At 60.7% G+C, this 6,428-nt stretch overlaps 1 pseudogene; it reads right to left on the bottom strand.

Annotated features, from left to right (window-relative positions):
* Window positions 1-571: 571 nt before the first annotated feature.
* LOC118721655 lies at window positions 572-2,213 on the bottom strand (annotated as a pseudogene).
* Between the last annotated feature and the right edge of the window lie 4,215 nt (window positions 2,214-6,428).

Below are 6,428 nucleotides of genomic sequence, written 5' to 3'. Positions count from 1 at the left end.
TCACTTCCTGAGACTCACAGCCCCTGGGATGTGCAGGGGCAGCCCCGTTACTGGGGAGAAGGTGACGCCCACAGGTCAGTGCTCCTCAAGGCCAGTCCAGGCCCGGAGGGGTGCCAGGCCACGGGGGAGGAGCCTCAGAGAAAAGAACACACTGGGCTAAAATGTGCACACACGCTCCCGGTATTACAGATGCCTTTTCGTTTTCTGCTTGGTTTCCACCTAGAGGTTAAAGTTTCCATTCCTGACTTTAACCCGAAGAAAGGCTGAACTCCATGGCCACTCTCAGACAAGGCAAACTGGAAAAACACACACATCGCCCAGGGCCGGGCCCAACAGGATGTGGGCAGCTCTGGTCGCAGCCAGCTCCGGTCTGGGGCTCCCCCAGTGACAGCTTCCCGGGAACAATGGCCGCCCCTGGCGTCTGGTTAGTCTCCTGCCGTGTCGCATCCCTCTCAGAGAGTGCATGGAGCAGGGTGCTCTGACCTCTGCACTGTGACACGGGCTGGATGGCCCTAAGCCACGGGGCTGTCCTGCTCTTGGGACGCTGAGCAGCTTCCCTGACCCCCGCCCGTTAGCTGCGTCTCTGAGTTGTGACCACCGGCATCCGAGGGGAGAAGGGCCGCCTGGGTTGAGAGCAGGGGACTGAAGTCAGGGTTTTTGGGGTCCATCGCTGAGCAATGGATGAGGCCATGCTGGACTATCCAGTCCACGGTCACAGTGGGCATGGAGCTGGCCAGCACACAGCTGACTCATTGCTAACCACATCCCTGAGCATCATTTGAAGCTGTGGCCTCAGGGCTGCCCTGAGCCTGGCTTTTGGAATGGCTCTCGCCAAGGGGAGCAGCCCTGAGCCACTCGACAGCGGGCGTCCACAGTTCTGCCACGTGCCTCCTCTGTCTTCCATGACATTCCTGTCTCGATGTGGGCATTGAGGCAGGCCAGTCTCATCAGGAGACAAAGGGAGCGTAGACGGGGGACCAGACCTAATGTGGAATTCCGGCTTTATCACTTCCTCGCTATGTCACCTGGGGCAGGCGACGAGGCCGCCCTGAAATCTCCTCTCCTCGGTAAAATGAAGGGCCCTGCCTGCCTCGGAGAGCTGGAGGATGAAGGATAATGTGCACGAAGAGCCGAAGGGCTGAGCACGTAGCCCTGAGCCATCTGCTCTGTGGCTACGAGTGAGGAATGGCGTGGCCAGGCCCTGCGGCCGAGCTGCAGGGTCTTCTGATCATCCTGACGCACATGCTCCTCTCCCGCCCCCTTGAGGGCCTCTCCACCTGACCTTTCCCCGACATCCCTGCTCCTCTGACTCATGAGGGACCGAGCCTTCCAGAACAGGAGGCTTGTGTAGGAAAAGCCAAGACGTCGTTGCTTTTAGCAGCCGAGTTGATCCGGGGAGTGAAAAACAACCCGCGTCACTGAGCCACAGGCGGTGAAATAGGAGCCAGCCCGGGGGTAGGAAGGCAGCGCTGGACCTGACCTGGGTGTGGGCTGCGGAGAAGCGGAAGGACAGGAGGCACAGCCCAGGACAGCCGAGGCTAAGCTCTGGGCACCCAGCGCCCGTGTGTATGGCACTCATCACCGATCTATACTGCCACCCATCACCTGTCTGAATTGGCACCCATTGTGCATCTGAATTGGTACCCATTGCCCATATGTTTTTTTGTTTGTTTGGTTTTTTTTTGTGACTGAGAAAATAACTTTATTGGTTGGAACTTCTGAAACTGCTTCTCGGTGCCGGCGGGCTTGGTGACCTTGAGCACGTTGAAGCGCAGTCTTGCTCAGGGGCTGGCACTCACCCACGGTGACAATGTCGCCGATCTGGACATCTCTGTGGAGGGGGACAGGCGCACTGACATGTTCTTGTGGCTCTTCTCCAAGTGGGTGTACTTCTGGCTGTAGTGAATGCAGTCTCGGCGGATGACCATGGTCCTCTGCATCTCCATCTTGGTCACCACGCCGGACAAGATGCGCCCTCGGATGGAGACATTACCAGTCAAGGGGCACTTCTTGTCACTGCAGGTGCCCTCATGGCCTCCTTGGGCGTCTTGAGTCCCAGGCCGATGTTGTTTAGTGCTGAGGTGGCTTCTCGTGGCCGGTTTCTCCCAGCAGGACCCTCTTCTTGCTCTGGAAGATGGTGGGCTGCTTTTGGTAGGCTCGCTCCATCTGAATGTCTGCCATCTTTGCGGCCACTTGAAAAGAAAAAAGAAAAAAAAGCTGCCCATATGTTTTGGGACCCATTGCCCATCTGCATTGGCACCCTTTGCCTGTCTGAATTACCATCGCCGCCTGTGGCAGGGTGTACCAGGCACCAAGAAGAAGGGCCAGGCCCCAGGGGACTGCTCGGCCAGGAGGTGTGGGAGGAGTTCCCGGCTCACAGGTCTGTGCTGGGTAAAGGACTAGGCGGCCCCTTTGGTCCCGGTGCCCTGTTCCACTGGTTCTGAGACAGGAGGTGGCACAAGCCTGAGGCTAGGGGCTGAGCCGGAAGATGCTGTCCGGGCATGCAGGCCGTGGGTGGGCTCTCAGCGGAGAGTGGGTGGGTCCAATCTGCACCCCAGGCCCGGCGCTCAGCCTGGGCTCTGCTGGGCCAGCCGGCGCCCTCGTCTGTTCTATTTTAGCTCCTAGTCCGAGGATAACAGGCATCAGAGACCAGGTCTGCTTCCTACCAAACACCGGCAGCCTCCACAATCCTGGGCCTTTTTTATCTAACGCCGCCCCTAAAGGCCGTAACTCACCCCCAGGAAGGGCTCCCTGCCAGCGGGCACTAAACCAAGTGGGAAATGGGCGAGGATGGCCCGTAGCCGGAAATCACTGCCCCCCCACCCCCCCAAAGAGATGCTGTTCTGTTACAAGGTCAGAACACACCTCTTGTGGAAAACTCGGAACATAAAAAGGCAGAGAGGCTGGGACCAGTTTGGCTCAATGGATAGAGCGTCGGCTTGGGGACTGAAAGGTCCCGGGTTCGATTCCGGTCAAGGGCATGTACCTTGGTTGCGAGCAGATCCCCAGTAGGGGGTGTGCAAGAGGCAGCTGATTGATGACTCTCTCTCATCGATATTTCTAACTCTCTATCTCTCTCCCTTCCTCTCTGTACAAAATCAATAAAATATATTAAAAAAAAAAAAGACAGAGAGAAGAGGAAAATTACTTTTAAAATGTTGCCGCCAAGACGCACCGCTGTGTCGGCGAGGCCCCCCCAGGTGTGAAGCTGTGAGCTGAGGCTGCACTTCCACTGGGGGTGCAGCGAGGTCCTTCCCCGGTGACACGCGTCCCTGCGCCGGTCCTCGCGCCTGCAGAGCGCGTGTGCGAGCCCCACGGCCTGCCGCCGGGCGCTGTGACGGCTTCCCGCGCTGACACGCCATGCGTGTGGTGGGTGACTGTGGGCACCCCGGGCGTATGCCCACCAGGAGCATGGCTGGTCTCCCCTCCCTGTCCGGCCCCTGCTCTTGGGTCCGAGCTCTGGTGCCCGTGTGGCCCAAGCTCTGCACATCCTCCTCCTCTAGGAGCTTCCTAAACCCAGGCCCAGCTCCTCAGGACCGGGCCTTCCGCTCTCCGAGGACAGAGCTGAGGACGTCGGTAGCCACGGTTATCAAGGCCGAGCAGGGTCCTCAGAGCCTTCCTCCCGGGGGTTTATGATGGTGACCGGGCAGGGGGCGCTGTTCTCCTCCCAGGAGGTGCACAGTCCCCCAGATGTCAGCCTCCTCAGTGGCTCAGCCCCATTCAGACTCTGGTCTGCCTTGTGGTGTGTGCTTGTCCTGCGTCCTCCTCTGGACCAGGACAGCCTGCGCGTCCACGGGCCTGCTCACGCCTCTCAGCCCCGCGCCTCTGCTGCTTCCTCCTGCCGCCTGCTCTGCTGAGGGGTCGCACCCCCGCGGGGTGAGCTTGCACAGGGGGCTCATCGCCTTGGGACCTGGGGGCAAACGATTGCATTTGAGCAGACCTGTAGCCAGACAGGCCACGTGCTGACCGAGGAGGGTGGAGGCATGGGGGTCGGGGGTCACAGGCCGCGGTGGTCCCACCACAGCACCCGCAGGCCCGGCCCAGAGGGCGAGCAGAGCTGGTGGCTCTCACGCACTGGCGTCTTGGCTGGGAGGAGAGCCAGGCGCTGGGGACACTCTGTGAGGGCAGCTCCCCCCTGCTTTCTGCATTAGTTAACAATTCCCGCCACGGACAAGAACAACAACAGACAAGCTGGCCTCCGCTGCTGTTCATTCAGTTATTTCTCCCACAAATGTCCCCTGAGTATCTGCTAATGTCAGGGTGACGTCTCCACTGCCTCCTCCTCCAGCCCCGCCACGACCGCCATTATTCCTCCAAAGACCCGCGTGGCCACCACCACGGTGCCCGTTTACGTTCGAAGAAACAGGCTCTGAGACCCACCGACGAGCTGGAGAGAAACCAGGGTTGTCTCGGGCCAAGCCCACAGCCCTGGCTGCGCTGGTGGGAGCACCTCCTTAGATCGGACAGCCCGAGGCAGAGGAGGCGGCTGACTCCCTCCATGGCCTCGGTCCGGCCCCTCTCCTCGGGTCTGTCCTCGGGCAGGTCCACACGCTGCTCTGAGGACGCAGGGACTTACCAGGAGGAACTGACCTCAGCCCCTGGGGAAGCCGTCTCTGGACACCAACCTCTCTGCCGTAGCACAAGGCCCGGACGGGCATCGAACCACCGGTCCTTCTCACTCTGGGAGCCAATGAGCATGTGATCCCATGTGGTCACGGCCTTGCCCCTCACGCAGGGTTTTTGAAGGGACCCTGACACTCAGCACTCGCTGTGGTAGTAACTGTTTCTCTGAAGGCAGGCATTACTTCTCTTTTCTGAGGAGGACTCATTCCTGACCGTATCTGACCTCAAACCAGCCAGTGACACGGCAGGGTAAAGCCACAGCACACAATACCCCCGGATGATGCCCGGACCAGGGCCCGTGGCTCCCACTGGGCTCCCCGCCCCCGCAGCCCCTCCTCCGACACGCACTGCAGCCCGGGAGGGAGGAGCGCACCCACGTCCCAGACGGGAGTTCTCCCGGGCCTGCTCCCTGCCTGCAGGCAGCCGCTGTTACCGAACCAAACCCTGCGCCACTCAAGGTCGCCCTCTAGAATATTCCACACACCTGGCCATGCCCAGGACCATCCGGGAGGACGGACCAACCCCCACTCAAGCACCGCTCTTCAGGCCTCTGACCCTGTTTTCTTCTCGATGAGACGTGAGGTTTGGACAGCCGTGGTCACAGGCTCCTTCTCACACCGGACTCAGCCATGTGAAACCCCGAGTCCAGGCTGTGGCCGGAGCTGGGTCCTCAGCCTTCTTCCTCGCCATCCGTCAACGTCGTGCCTGTTCCCTGTGACACGTGTCACCACAGCCCTGCCGCAGGGAAAGGCGGGCGATGAGGGGGCTGTGGGGGAGGCGAGAGAGGAGGACAACCTGCAGAAAGTACACCAACGCGGTCTGGGGTCTGGGCTCAAGGCTCAAATCCTGCTCTGCCATGGTCTAGCTATGTGCCCCTGGACAAGTGGCTGGACCTCTCTCAGCCTCACATCTCCATCTGCAAAATGGGTGCAATGGCATGTAGCTCAGGAGGCTGCATTGACTCCCCAAAGATACCCCACGGGTGGCCCCGAGAAACGGCCCAGCAGCTGGTCTTCCTCCACGGGGCACGGGGGGAGAGCGAGAGAGAAGGGAGCAGGAGATAAATGAAGAAGCTGGGGGAGGGGTGGGAGGGAGGAAGGCGGGAAAGGTCTGAGGGTGGCAGTGGAATCCTTTTCGCCTGCCCAGCAGTGGAATGACTTGCATGGACTCCAAAAAATACCCACGCCTCCCCCGGCCTCCCTCTCTGCCCCCACAGCCCCGGGTGCCGGGAACGAAGCTGAGACAGGGTGTGTGGGGGTGGGTGGGAGTGGGGGATGGCTGGGCGGGCTCCTCCAGGCCACGGCCATCCTGGGTGTCCCTGGACGAGGCCACCAGCTCGGCCTGGAGGGGTCCGGCGGAGACAGATCTGAGGGGATTCCCACCTCCCACTGGGGACGCACTGTCAGCTCCAGGAAGGGGTTTGGGGCGCGGGGTGCCCGCCCCCTGGGGCTCACCTGGCAGGGAGGTGTTTATGGCTCGGAGCCCAGGAGGGAAGTTCCCACCTCCTGATGGAGGCTGCACGGCCACCCACCGCCTCTGGCTTCCTTGTTCTGTTTTGCTTCTGTCTTTGTGCACATCAGTTTCTGAATCTCACAAGCTGCTGCCTGCCTCATCTCTGAACCAGTGAGACAACGCAGACTCACAACAGCAGGTAAAGGCCAGCTGAAGAATAAAAAACAGGCCGTTTCCTCCCTCCCCCGCTCAGGGGGGGCCTGTCAGGGGACCGACGCCTCTCCCGGCCCCTCTCCTCCAGCCGCGTCCTGCCCCCAAAGGCAGACTGTGTGCCTGCAGACAAGACACTTTTA

The sequence above is a fragment of the Pipistrellus kuhlii genome, unplaced genomic scaffold, assembly GCF_014108245.1.
Source record: "Pipistrellus kuhlii isolate mPipKuh1 unplaced genomic scaffold, mPipKuh1.p scaffold_m20_p_18, whole genome shotgun sequence".
In the NCBI taxonomy this organism is placed as follows: Eukaryota; Metazoa; Chordata; class Mammalia; order Chiroptera; family Vespertilionidae; genus Pipistrellus; species Pipistrellus kuhlii.
This window is presented reverse-complemented; position numbering and strand designations above follow the sequence as displayed.